At 46.2% G+C, this 15,433-nt stretch overlaps 1 pseudogene; it reads right to left on the reverse strand.

The window, feature by feature from the left end:
- LOC104602897 (uncharacterized) overlaps nucleotides 1-15,433 on the reverse strand; it is a 32,005-nt pseudogene that overhangs the window by 7,974 nt on the left and 8,598 nt on the right.

A 15,433-nucleotide genomic window follows, 5' to 3' on the forward strand; every position in this document is an offset into this window, starting at 1 on the left:
CTACTAACGGCATCTTCAAGGACTAACCAATCTAAACCCCCCAGCTTCCATCTTCCTGAGATAGGCCTTCTTAAGATTGATTTAAAATGATCCACCAAAGCCTCTACAATCTCATCATGATTAGTTATTGTACGATCATCCACTTCTAACATAGAAATCAGATTCTTCCTTCTTCTCCCATTCGCAACCATGTGAAAATATTTTGTGCTCCCATCCCCTTCTTTAGTCCACAGCACCCTTGATTTATGCCTCCAGGTCATTTCTTCTCTAAGGAGCAAGGTTCAAAATTTCGTCATGTATCGGCCAATACGTACCGTATCTTAAGGCTTCCGACATGGGGAATGGTTTGAAACAATCATACCGTTCCTTTTCGTCGTGCCGAAGGTGTATCGACGCCGTATCAGTGTTGTATCGGTGAGTTTCAGTCGTGTATCGGCCGATACGCAACCAATACGGTAGCATATCAGCCAATACACAACGATTTTATTGTTGTTAAAACACAAATATAAGTGATTTCGAAAGAGGGCTTCTAAACCCATTAAGGAAGCCCTCTTTCTTTCCCAAACCCTCCAAAAAGCCTTTTAACCTTTCTAAAGACTCAAATCTTGTAAAAATTTGCCAAAAACATTTATAAATTTGCAAGATGCCAAGATAGTGGAACACCTCTGTGTTTTAAAACATTGAATCATTGATATTTTTTTTAATTTTAGTTTACTTTTAGAATAAAATATGCAAAATAATTATTTCATCTATTATGTCCATAAATCCATTCAATTTTTTGTTACATATTTACTTTTCTTAATTTTATTTTAATTTTTAGAATAAAACATGCAAAATAATTATTTGAATAAAAATAAATAATTATTTAGTTTTTAGAAAATTAGAACAAAACATGCAAAATAATTACTTGACCTATTATGTCCATAATTAGATAGTATGTTTCTGTTACCGACTTCCCGTTTATTGATTATAATATGTTTTTTTCATAAAACCCAGTAAAGCGTGCTATTTTTATGTATAAATAGCTCATTTATGTCTTATATTTAGTGATATTGATGTTTATTTATGATTTATTAGAGTATTTATAGCATTTCCATGTGTTTCCATGCGTATCTTAATTTTTCGTCTGTATCCATGTTTATCCAAGGTGTATCCCGATACGTCTCTTAAATTTGCCTTTCCGATACACATAGCATTTCCGATACTTTGAACCTTGCTAAGGAGTGTGGATTCCAACTCTTTTCTTAAATTAAACCTCTCGTCTCTTTCCCCTACAGCCAAAGAACCTGATTCCTCCTTATTTATTTCTTCAATTCTATTTATCAAACTCACCTTCCTCTCTTCTAATCTTCCAAATTCATTAAAATCCCATTCCTTGATTTTTACTTTTAAATTCTGAAGCTTCCTACGGAATCTAATTCCTTCCCACACAGCATGGGGGTTATCCTCCTTCCACCACTCCTCAATCTTTCGCAAAAACTCCGGGATCGTTAACCACATGTTTTCAAACCTAAAAGGTGACGGCCCCACCCTGTCAATCCCTTGTCCAATACATATTGGCCAGTAATCTGAGGTGACCCTAGTTAGTGTCCTACCCACCATGTTACTCCAATGATCCTCCCAATCCCAAGACACAAGAAACCTATCCAACTTTGAGCACATTGGATTCTCCTGACAATTAGTCCAAGTATATCTATGTTGTCTAATCCCAACTTCCTTCAATTCAAAGTGTCTATAAAATTATTGAATCTTTTCGTGTTGGTGGTGATCTTTGTCTCGGATTATTCGATTCAACAGTATGTTTGATCACATTAAAATCCCCCCCCCCAAGCACCATGGGCTTTGCCACAAACCTCTCACATCTACCGGTTCTTCCCACATCTCATTTCTTTCCCTATACGAATTAGGCCCATATACGTTGGTCAACACCCAGTTAAAATTGTCATGCAGATTTTTTAGCTTTATTGACACTGAAAACCTACCAATTAATTCCTCCACACACTCCACCACATTCCCATTCCACATAGTGACTATTCCACCTGAAGCTCCACACGACGGGGCCATGGCTAGACCTGTTCATGGGCTGGGTGGCCCGACGGGCCGGCCCGGTCCGGCCCGACCCCCGGACGGGCTTGAACAGGATTTTGGCCCGCGGGCTTAACCTCGGGCCAAAAAGCCCGGCCCGGCCCGACCTATAGTTAAACCTAAGTAAAAACCCTATGTGATGTCTATTTGAATAAATTTTTTGATTTGAGGTCATTGATTCACTTGTAGATCCATTGTTCATTTAAATAGGGGAAAAAACATTTAAATTAAAATAGAAAAATATCAGAAAATTTTGAATTTCTTTTATTAGGTCGGGCTTCGGGCTTGGGCTCGGGCTTCGGGCTTTTTATCAGGGCCGGGCTCGGGCCCAAGTTGTAGGCCCGTTGGTCAGGCCGGGCTCGGGCTCGGGCCTAACAGTTTTCTATTAATAAAGAGTCAAAGCCCGGCCCATGAACAGGTCTAGCCATGGCCATCCAATATCTCTGCCTCCCTAGACACTCTTTACCCACCTTCTATCAACCTCTTGTGCCTTAGACTCTTGGTGCATCACCACATCTGTCTTTTTCTTCTTAACACTTCCTTTATGAGTCTTCTCTTTGCTACCCTCCCCAGTCCTCTAACATTCCAATTTACAATCTTCATTTCACCACCACATCATTTAACCCTGCTTTATCTTTTAACTTCAGCCTCTCCTTCCATCTATCCCACCATCCCTCCCCCTCCTAACCCTCCTCTCTGTTTTTTCAGCTCCCTTACCTGGCTTTCCTCCTTCAGACAACTCCTTCTTATGAGTCTTGTCCAAGCCTAACCGCGAAATTTTCAGCCCCATCTTCTCAGCCCATCTCCTTAACATTATTTTCTCATCAAATTCACCCTCCCCATGATCCTCAACTTCTTTCCCTCTACCTTCCACCACCCTTGTTATCCTACCATCATTTTCTCTGCTCTCCCCTACAATATCAGTTGTTGCTACCTCCCCCACCATATCACTTGCTACCCCAACAGTCTGGTCACCTTCCCCCACCACATCACTTGCTACCCTGACAATCTGGCCACCTTCAGTATTCTGGGGCTCTCTGTGAAGTCGGTACTCAGTTGTAGTGTCTGCAAGGATAGCACAAGCACCATTAGTAGCGAAAACTGAAATTACACAATTACCTTGGATACCTGGATCACCTGGGTTGGATGTAGGAAGGCTCAGAGAGGGCACAACGATGGCGTTCCCGGTTCCCGACTCAGTGGGAGTTGCTGGTTGATCAACAACTTTCTAAATCATATGGCCTTGGCCTGGGTCTGGCACCTTGACCTTGCTTGGCATGTCAGGGTTTATCTTCTGGCTCGCCTCACTCATCCCTATCAATGTTCCCTGGCACTGTCTATGGCTCTAGGTTGGATCCTTCTCCTCTGGCAGCAGATTTTCTACAATGTTCGATGCCCTTATGTCCACCAATGGTTTCGGACTAGACTGAAACTAAGAGGCTTGATCTTCCAGATTAAGATTGAAGAGGGCTTCCATGTCACCCGGCGCCAAAAAATGGTCGTTTCCGCCAATGGAGTTTTCTTCCGAATCACAGATCTCAGATTCAAACTCCGAGTCGCACCAATCTAAATCTCTTTCTGCCTGTGTCTCATTTCCCCGCCTAGAGAATCTTGGATTAGGGCACCCTGTCGCCCTCGTTGGCCGCAGGTTCCAACTCAAATCGCACCGAAACTGTACACTTTTCGATTTCAAGGGTGTTGAAGATGATGATAGACCATTGAGGTTGTCTATCAGCGGATCATTGGGTTGCCTCACGTGATGACTTAATAAGTCATGCGTCGCCCAACTGGCCTTTTGGTGGGCCAGTGAGTCAGTGTTAGACCTGGCTCGAACCACCAGCTCACCTACAATCCGCCAATCCTTTGCCTTACTACCTTGTGGGCCCACACCTGCCTCGTTTAATAATATCTCCTTAAACGAGGAGTCTTCCGCCTCTCTAACCCCAATTTTCGAGCAAACCTCTTTTTCTGGAATCCGAAGCTTCGAGAGTTTTGGCTCTTTATCTTCCTTAGAGTTACACGTCACACCCTGTTTTTTACACAAGGGTCTTGTGGCATCTCTGTCGCCACCACATGTCACCCACCCTGCTATGTCACCACCTTCTTCAACCTTCGACCTCTCATTCCACAGAGTTGCTTCCAGTTCTGACACAACCCAAACTTTGCTCCACATGCCCTCAACTAGCAATTCGATATATTGTGGGGCAGCATTTGGCTTCACTCCTGCAATTCTCAGCCCTACAGCCTTCAGATCCGATATCTTGTAGGAGATGAGAACTCCACCCAATGCAGTTGCGATTTTCTCCAAAAAACATTTACGCCATAGATTGAAAGGTAGGCCTACCAATTTCAATCGAAAGACTCCATTGTTGAAAGTCTTCGAATTACAGGAGGGACACTATTTCTCCACCATTACAGTGCCATCATTGGTTTGAACTGTAGTGAAGTCAATGTCTTCCACACCCACATCGAGCATTGCCTTATTCTCCTCAAACAGCATAATAACAAAAGACTCATTTTCTTTTGGAACAAGACTCAATCTGGCTTGACAATCCATGCTCTAAAGGTCCATCCAAGAGGTAGATTCCATCTATTTCATGCCCACTTCCAATCGTCCTCCCCGTGCTTAGGTCCTGAAAAACACAATGGGTGGGAAAAAATGTCACTGAGCAATTGTGGGATTTTGTTAGAGAACTAACAAACTATTTTTTTTTTTTTGTAGCTGAGGCACATGTACAACAGAGTCAAGAGAAAGGTTATTAGTGATTCTGACTTCACCCTGACCCGAGATTGGGGTCTGAAATCCATCAACAATAATAATCTTGCCCTTCCATGGAATTAACTTATATGAGGTAAAATGTAAAGGCATACCAGTCATATGGGCACTAGTCCAAGAGTCTACAATCCATGGGCTAAAGGAGGTGGAACAAGCAAATGCAGTACCTGTCTTGGCATATGAACTTGATGGATTACTAAATCCAGAACCAAATGTGGAGGATGTACCACCCTTCTCTAGCTGCAACAATATATTCCTGAGTTTGTCCATCAAATCAGAGGAGTCAAGCATATTCGAGGGTTGAGCATCATTACCAACTGTAGCTAAGTGAACACTGCCCTTCTTCCCGGTTTTGTACTGTTTCGGTTTTATATGAGGATTGAATTTCCAACACCTTTCTTTAGTGTGTAAGCAGTACTCACAAATAACATCATCGACCTTCTCTACAATGGGATGTTTGCTAGTATTTTACTTGAGTCGAGATGACATAAAGGCAGAATGATCACTCACAGAGGATTGCATTATGGCGGTTCTTCGACTTTCTTCCCCTTGTACAAGAAAGTAAACAGTAGCAAGAGAGACAACGCCTGCACTAAGAATGTGTTGCCTGGTGAAATCAAACTATGGGTTCAAGCCAGCTAAAAAATCAAAGACTCTATTCTCCCCTATGTACTTCAGATACTACTCACCATCTTTAGGGTCCTTCCAAACTAGAGCTTTCAAGTGATCCATTTCTTCCTAGATAGACTATAGAGAAAAGAAATACATAGCAACAAATCTCTCCCCCTGACGCATTCTACAAGCTTCCCTCCGAAGCTAATACACTCTAGTAGTATTGTTAACTTGGGAATAAGTATCAACTACCCTATCCTAGATATCCTTGGTAGATGGAAAAAACATGTAATTTGGCAATATGAGGTTGCATTGAGCAAATCAACCATGACATAACAAGGGAGTTGTCCTGTTCCCACCTTGCAAATTTCAGGTCTTCAAGACTCAGCTTCACTTCCCTTCTTGTGATAAATCTCAGTTTACCCCTCCCAGTAATGGTAAGTTTAGCAAACTAAGACCACTCTAAAAATTAGTTCCATCCAATTTAACAGTAGTTATCATACCACTAGAAATATCTGCAGTTCCCAGGAGCACGCCGTGAGCCATCTGAAAATCCTTAAATGATTCCATATTCTAACAAGACACATTTTCACCAACCAAAAAGGACCCCCAACACTTTAACCATCAACTACCCTATCCTAGATATCCTTGGTAGATGGAAGAAACATGTAATTTGGGCAATATGGAGTTGCATTGAGCAAATCAACAATGACATAACAAGGGAGTTTCCCTATTCCCACCTTGCAAATTTCGGGTCTTCAGGACTCGGCTTCACTTCCCTTCCTGTGATGAATCTCAATTTACCCCTCCTAGTAATGGTAAGTTTAGCATACTGAGACCACTCTAAAAAATTAATTCCATCCAATTTAACAGTAGTTATCATACCACTGGAAGTATCTGCAATTCCCGAGAGCATGCCGGGAGCCATCTAAAAATCGTTAGATGATTCCATATTCTAACAAGACACCTTTTCACCAACCAAAAAAGACCCCCAACACTTTAACCGAGGTTCCAAACCCAAAAACTAGGTTACCACATGGTTAAGAACCAAAGGAAGACCCAAAAAACTAGGTTGGCGACAAAATAGAGAGAGAAAAAAATCACACAATGCTCAAAAAATTACGGGACAACTTCCTGTCAATCCCAAATTGAAAAATGACCTGAAAGGTCTAGGTTTTACAACAGAAAAAAAAAAAAATCACTAAACCTGCTGTATATGGCTTGACATCATATCTGGAATTTCTACGGTTTTTTCTTTGAAAAATCCACCAAAAATCATAGAAGCTTCATATAATGACAAAGGTCATACCAATTTTTTTCTAAAATCAGGGCGAATCAAACTGTGCTTGTTTCATAGACTGTCGCCAACACCTGTACAGACTGCTGACGTCATCCGCCGATGGGTTGACATCAGCAGTCCGCCTCTAGGTAGAAGATCAATAGAGGATCAACTCCCAAATGCTTCTACTCACTCTGATACCAAGTTACAGAAACTATGGTTTCAAGAGAGAGAAAGAAAGAATAGAAGAGAAGAGAAGAAGAAGAGAGCAATGTGTCGAGAGGCGTGTGTTGTTCATTGTTCACACCCTCAAAAGTTTACTTTATAATTTGAAAAAAAAATAATAATAGTAATTACAAGAAGGCTGTTATGGTCACACCATCCGACAAGGCACCGCGGCACAGTCATAGGCAGCAGCCACACAGCAGGCCGCACAACAGTGGGCACCGCCTGGCAGCACCGCAACATGCACCGCCGATAGTGCGCAGCACGCATCGCCAGGCAGCAGCGCGCACCGCCGCACCGCACGGCAGCACGCACCATGCACACGCCCGGCACCGCACGGCAGCGGCACCATGGCGCACAGCACGCACCGCCAGGCAGCAGCACGGTAGCAGCACCATGAGGCGCGTGCACGGCAGCGGCACCCTGAGGCGTGCGCACGCACTGCGCAGCAGCAGCACTGCGCGCACGCACCGCGCGGCAGTGGCACCATGAGCCGCACGCACGCACCCGGCAGCAGCAGTAGAGCGGGGCCCACACGACAGCTCATAGGGGTGGGCCCACCCTTATCCCGACACATCAAGCCAACTCGCCGCCAGCTTACCTTATCCTTATCTTATCCCTTATCCCTTAGCTTTATCTTAATCTCATCTTTATCTTATCTTAAGTAATAGTGAGTTACCAATAGGAGTAGGTAATTAGGAGTTTGAGTCAAGTTGGAGTTTGAGTTTAATTAGGAATTTCCTTCTGTAAGCTCCTATTTAAGGAGCCACGAATTGAAATAAAGCATTCAGTTTTCCAGCCAAGAAAAGAGTGAGGAGAGTTTGGGTGGTCTCTTGGACAAATCACCCCAAGGGAGAGTTCGGGTGGTCTCTTGGACAAATCACCCACTAGATAGGCAAAATAGGGTCTGCGCGCAAGACCAAAGGCAAGGGAAGATCAGGGGTTCCTGCCGTGGAACGACCCGTGACGCGATCCTATGCTCGGGACCATAACATCTTGGTATCAGAGCCTACCGTCATGGCGGAACAGGAGCCGCTGACTTCCAGGGTCCACGAGCTAGAGAATAGGCTCGCTGAAACCTGCTTGGAAGTTCATGAGGTCAAGGATGATGTCCGGGAGCTGCGACGCCTTCTGGAAGCCTTTCTCTCCAACAACGAAAGAAGCTCGGAGGGAACCGCCACCACCAACAGCCGTCGACCGGACAGGGCGGAGACGTCCAGCGAACAGCAGACCGCTGCCCCAACAGCCGCTGTTATTCCAAAGTACAGTCGGCTGGAATTTCCATCCTACAACGGCGCGGGAGACCCACTGGGATGGTTGCACCGCTGCGAACAGTTCTTCTGCAACCAGCGCACTGATGACAAGGACAAGGTCAGCTTGGCCGCGTTCCATCTGACCGAAGAAGCGCAGCTCTGGTTCTACCGAGTGGAGCAGGAGGAACCAGGTCTTAGTTGGGGACAGTTCAAGTCGTACTGCCTCCTTCGGTTCGGACCCCACTAACAAACAACCCTTTGGGGGAACTCATTAATCTCAAGCATACCAGTACCGTAGCAGAGTATCAGCGGCAGTTCCAGACCCTTCTCGCCAGAGCCTCTTCAGTACGACCGGACCAGCAGGTTGATATGTTCACAGTTGGTCTAGCCGAACCCCTGAGAGTTGATGTAGAGATGCAGAGCCCGCCTAACCTGGTCACAGCAATGAATTTAGCCCGAGCCTTCGAACGCAAACTGCAGATCAGTCGAGGGCCGTTCAGCATGGGATGCCCAGCAGTGGCTTGGACAAACCCGAAGCCTACTGGAGGAGGGTATTCACTAGCAGACAACAGGGAACCACTCGGAATGGCTTCATATCCAGCAACCAGCCCAGAACGGAAGCCACAGACGAGCACCAATTCCAGATCAATATCCAGTGTGGGGAGCAACGGCAGTACACCTCCTATCAAGCACTTGTCAAGGGCTGAGATGGCAGAACGCAGGGCGAGGGGGCAATGTTTTAATTGCGATGAACCCTACTTGGCAGGGCACAGGTGCAAGAGACTTTTCTGCCTCCTGGTGAAACAAGAGGAAGATGAGGATGAACCCCCTCCGTGGGAACCCGATCCAGGAGGGCAAAGCCACCCAGGATTCCCTTGAGGGTGTTTCGACACCCAATTCGAGCTTGGGGACAAGCTCGTAGTCTGGGAGGGGTGTGATGTTATGGTCACACCATCCGACAAGGCACCGCGGCACAGTCATAGGCAGCAGCCGCACAGCAGGCCGCACAACAGTGGGCACCGCCTGGCAGCACCACAACATGCACCGCCGATAGTGCGCAGCATGCATCGCCAGGCAGCAGCGCGCACCGCCGCACCGCACGGCAGCACGCACCATGCACACGCCCGGCACCGCACGGCAGCGGCACCATGGCGCACAGCACGCATCGCCAGGCAGCAGCACCATGAGGCGCGTGCACGGCAGCGGCACCCTGAGGCGTGCGCACGCACTGCGCGGCAGCAGCACTGCGCGCACGCACCGCGCGGCAGTGGCACCATGAGCCGCGCGCACGCACCCGGCAGCAGCAGTAGAGCGGGGCCCACACGACAGCTCATAGGGGTGGGCCCACCCTTATTTGGACACATCAAGCCAACTCGCCGCCAGCTTACCTTATCCTTATCTTATCCCTTATCCCTTAGCTTTATCTTAATCTCATCTTTATCTTATCTTAAGTAATAGTGAGTTACCAATAGGAGTAGGTAATTAGGAGTTTGAGTCAAGTTGGAGTTTGAGTTTAATTAAGAATTTCCTTTTGTAAGCTCCTATTTAAGGAGCCACGAATTGAAATAAAGCATTCAGTTTTCCAGCCAAGAAAAGAGTGAGGAGAGTTTGGGTGGTCTCTTGGACAAATCACCCCAAGGGAGAGTTCGGGTGGTCTCTTGGACAAATCACCCACTAGATAGGCAAAATAGGGTCTGCGCGCAAGACCAAAGGCAAGGGAAGATCAGGGGTTCCTGCCGTGGAACGACCCGTGACGCGATCCTACGCTCGGGACCATAACAAAGGCCCCTATCTGGTTGCCCAAATACTGAGAGAATATAAGAAAGGAGAAAAAGACAAAAAACACCCATGTCTAACCATTCTCAACATTTCTTGCACTGATCCAGGGATTGAAGCTAGTCTATTTAATGGGATGGAGTCAATGGACTAAGCTGACCATGGAGAGAGATTGCCAAGTGGTATTAAATTAAACTAGTTTCTAACAAGAGCAGATGGTCTTTAGGCTATTAAGTTCTTGCTTAGGCAGGCAAAGGTTTTGGTTTCCAATCTAAATTGCTCATTCAGATGAGCACCTAGATCGGATAATAGTGCTGCAGATGCATTAGGAAGAGAAGGGGGTGATAAGGGACGAAATCTTAGCATGGGGGAACCAAGCCCAGGGGCCAAAAAGGTCTTGTTTTAGGGACTGTACTGATTGGAGCAGTCATCCTAGCGCTGTTGTACCTATTCCCCATTTCCTGTTTATGAAGAGAGGGGCTATTCTTCTCATTAATAAAAGATTATTTGTCATTAATTATCAAAAAAGAGCAAATCATGACATTAGGCCATCCCCACCAATGTGGATCTAGAAGCATGAATCCCATGTCTCCATTTTGCTGTATCCAGGAATATCTTCTTTTGAAGAGAGAAAGTAAAATCTGTTGTCAGAACCTGAACCAAGATTAAATATTGACCTTTCCTTCTCCTTGCTAGAATTTTCAACTTGCATGAAATAACTCCTGACTGGTACATGCACTTACCTCCATCTCACATGGCCAAACCACCGCTGTCAAATTGTCCTTATCAGTAATCGGTGCTACACCTAAGTCACCTTGAAATACTTATTTATGAATCTCACAAAGTTGAAGGCAGGAGGGCATTGAAAGGTGGTGAAGAGATGGATGAATAAAAGGGGAGACAGCCCATGGGAGTTCAGATAACCCTCGGGCAATGTCTTGTTTGATAGAAAAATAAGAGAGAAACAGAAAGTTCAGGGAAAGTTCTTAAATTTCTGTATCTCTCTTATTTTTTATCAAACCAAACACAGCCTTAGGGAAGCAAGATTCACTACTGATTGGATAACTACTTATTTAAGATGGGTAAGAAATATAAACAAACAGACATGAACATAATTGTACATAATAATTTTTATATGGGAGAAAACAGTTCAAAACTTGAATTTTCTGAACTTTTGTGTTGTTGTATTTTTAGACCGTGGGGGTATTTTAGGATGTGTAAATTGCAACTTTAGTTTAGCCAGATTGCAGATTCTGATATTCAACCATAATTTAGCTCATGGAAGCTTAATGCTGCTGTCCTTCCAACCAAGTGCTATTCTATGACAAATTATGTAAACAATTGACTCTTCTCGCACTGTGTTCAACTAACATTGTAATGCATCCATTAATAGATCAAACCTACAATTTGTTATGAGATTTAAACCAGTCATGTCCTAAACAAGTTTATTAGTGACCATACTCAAGGACTCCAAAAATTTAGTTACACTACATTCCATAGCTAATTACTCGTAAGTGCAAATGGAGAGTTTTGATTTGAATTTTAAGTCAATCAACATTTATCTTCTCTTGAGCCCCTAAATTCTTAATCGGTTCCTTCCTGCTAATTCCAGCATCTACTTTTACACATAAAACAAGATGTCCATTTTTCTTGGGTCATGGAATGCATCAAAACAAGATGTCTATTTTTACGTATTAGGTGATCATCTGTTCATTTTACCTTCTATCTGTGATTAACAGCAGGATGAATATCGATACGACTATCACTGCTTGTCTCTCCTAACTCCTTCTCATGCTCTCTCCTATACGTACTTCTCGTGATCCGACAGTGCAATATTGAAATCAAATGCTTCATTCCTCTCAGTAAATCTCAACCCAATGAAAGCATGCTTGCTCCTCCCATCCTCTATCTTCAGCACGAAGTAACGGGACGAATCAAGGACAGTTTCAACTGAATGTTCCCTCTGCCCTGGTATGACAAAGCAGGCAGAAAAGAGCTCGCCCGAGTTGGGATCAACCAGGCGGATTTCGCATTGCTCATTACACGAAACAACGCGGAGACGTCCAGACCAGATCTTATCCGATTGTAGCCACTCTCCACATTTGTAACCACCACTCGTGCTCCGTGGGGGGATTTTGTAGACGGAGACCTCACGAACGACCAAAAGGGTGTGATGGTGTGCTCAAACACCTCCTCTTCCTCGATTGATATGGTTATTCCTTTAGTGCAATGTGCAGGGTTTGAATAGAGTAAGTGGATAACAGCAGGTCCAAAAATTTAGAGGACCGAGTACTGACGAAATGATGAAGAAAAACGGAGATGATTTAGATCAGACTTGATGTAACCGTTTTTGGTCACGTACCATTTTTTGGGATGTGTAAAATTTTTTGGCTAAGTACCTCGTGTTTGACCTGGTGGTGACGTGCCTTGGTGATGAGCTACTTGGTGGCGAACTTCCCGGGGGAGAACTGCCTGGTGATGCTTCCTGGTGGCGAACTGCCTAATGGCGAACTGCCTGGTGGCGAACTGCCTAGTGGCGAACTGCCCGGTGGCGAACTGCCTGGTGGCGAACTGCCTGATGGCGAACTGCCTGGTGACGAACTGCCTGATGGCGAACTGCCTGGTGACGAACTGCCTGATGGCGGACTACCTGGTGGCGAACTGCCCGGCAGTGCTACCTGGTGGCGAACTGCCTGATGGCGAACTGCCTGGTGGCGAACTGCCCGACAGTGCTCCCTGGTGGCGAACTGCCTGATGGCGAACTGCCTGGTGGCGAACTGCCCGGCAGTGCTCCCTGGTGGCGAACTGCCTGATGGCGAACTGTCTGGTGACGAACTGCCTGATGGCGAACTGCCTGGTGGCGAACTGCCCAGCAGTGCTACCTGGTGGCAAACTGCCTGATGGCGAACTACCTGGTAGTGTTCCCTGATGGCGAACTCGTCACTTGACTTGCTCCTAGGCGGTCTGCAACTCAGAGGATGGTGGAGCTCCCTGGTGCAGCGCTACCTGACTACCCCCTGCGTGAGGTGATTTTCTCTCCTTTGTAGACGGCGGGAGCTGAGGGACCTGCGGGAACTGAATCAGAGGACCCGGGGGTATTTTCCCGGCGGGGACTCTCTGATGCCTAAGTTAGCATTCTGATTATAGAGGGCTTGGAGAGAAATGAGAGAGCTAGAGAGCGGGGGTTACCATACTCTTTTTTCTCCTTCCGTTGGCTTTGGGGGTCGGAGTCCTTATATAGTGGTGCCCTCGCGGGTTAGGTGGGTAAAAAGCCTTCAAATGGTAAGACGTCATATCCCATCAGAACCGGGGTACGGTGATGAACTCCTTGAGGTTGTCAGGTCGGCGCCTGTCAGTCGACGGGTCGGTGTCCGGGCCAGGTTGCCAGGCCGGCGCCTGTGTCAGTCGGCGGGTCGGTGTCCGGGCCAGGTTGCCAAGTCGGCGCCTATGTCAGGGTCAGGTCATCAGGTCGACGCCTATGTCCGGGTCATGTTGTCAGGTCGGCGCCTGTGTCCGGGCCAGATCGCCAAGTCGGCGCCTATGTCAGTCGGCGGGTCGGTGTCCGGGCCAGGTTGCCAGGCCGGCGCCTGTGTCAGTCGGCGGGTCGGTGTCCGGGTCCGGTTGCCAGGTCGGCACCTGTGTCCGGGTCAGGTCAGCAGGTCGGCGCCTGTGTCCGGGTCTTGTTGTCAGGTCGGCGCCTATGTCCGGACCAGATCGCCAGGTCGGCGCCTGCGTCCGGGCCAGATTGCCAGGTCGGCGCATGTGGCAGGCTCATCCGGCCAGGTCGCGTAGTTCGCGCGCAGGCCAGCCAGACCGGTGCCCGGGGGGGACCAACTTGGTAAGTTGTTGCCTGGGGGCTTGCCTAGTTGTCACGAGGTACAACGTGTTGCAACTTCACTGGAGGGCCAAATCTGCCCTCATCAAGACTGAACTACAGAACACTTACGAGTAACTCATGGATGAATAAAAACCTCGCTGAGAATAAAACTGACCAGATAAAAGTGAAAATTGCAGGATTTTTATGGGAAATTGAGAGGGGACAACATGGTTGCAGTCATGCAGATTGAAGCGATTGCAGACATCTTTGAGGTTGGGTTGAGTGTATGCAAAATTTAGAGTATCTTACGTGCAGCACCTTGCGCTGTCCCCACCGAGTCCAACACATCAAGATTCTACTATTCAAGATTGCCCCTTGCATTGCTAAATTGGCTTCAGTCGGTGCAAACTCTATTCAAACAGCCTTTGCAGCCTTTCATCGGAAACATCTCCGTATTTCTATACTTTATGTGGAGATATTCTCAATCGAAGGCTATAAAGACTGTTCGAATGGAACTTGCACTGACTGAATCCTGTTTCTTGAGTTGCTGTAACGCGAAATCGGATTCAGTCAGTGCAAGGTCAGTTCCAACACTTTTATACCCTTGCCTTGCATTGGGAATATCTTTCCATGAAATAAAACACAGAAGTACGAAGATGTTCCCAATATAAGGCTGTAAAGGCTGTTTGAACGGATTTTGCATTGACTTAAGTCAACGAATTCACATAAGCGGAATTGGGACATACTCCACCATGCATTGGGAACATCTCCCGTAAACAATAACACATAAGTATGAGAGATGTTCTCAATGCACGGTGGGATGTACCTGTGAAGTCAGTGTGAGACACCATGTGTGAAGAGCAGATTCGGTCTCACAACAGCGCCCTACAATGCCCCACAACACATCGCAACCCTATATTTGATAGCACATCAGCGAAATTGGGAATTTGCTCCTCACACAAGGTGCCTCACAATGACCTTACAAACACATCCCGCTATGCATTGGGAACATCTCTCGTAAATAATAACACATTAGTACGAGAGATGTTCCCAATGCACGATGGGATGAGTCAGTAAGGTCATTTTGAGGCACCCTGTGAGGAGTAAATCTGGTCTCACATCAGCACCCCACAACAAATCGCAACCCTATATTTGACAGCATCTTTTGATAACAAGTACGGGAGATGATGAAACATCATTGGAAAATATTCTAAATACATGATTGGGATGTACGGTGGTGCGTTATGGGGTGCTGATGTGAACCCGTAGACAACCGATACTTGCCTTGGCTTCACGTTGAGACCAATTTCTGAAAAATCTAAGTTTTCCTCTCTCTCTCTCTCTCACACACACACACACATTCCCTCTTCATATATTTTCCTTTTTGTGAACTTTTTAAGTTTTCATCGAGGGCTCAGATCTCCTACCCAATGGTTATTCCCACATCCCTACCCACATGACATAATAGTTGTGCATTGGTAATATCTCCCTTTTTATTCACAGGGAGATGTTCCCAATACATGGCGGCAGCGTCCCGTGGGTATAGATGTGGAAACAAATAGTGAGTAGCAGATCCATAGTGGTTTTCATTGGCGTATGAATTTGTACAG

The sequence above is a fragment of the Nelumbo nucifera genome, chromosome 1 (genome assembly GCF_055504915.1).
Source record: "Nelumbo nucifera cultivar China Antique chromosome 1, China Antique-T2T, whole genome shotgun sequence".
NCBI lineage: Eukaryota > Viridiplantae > Streptophyta > Magnoliopsida > Proteales > Nelumbonaceae > Nelumbo > Nelumbo nucifera.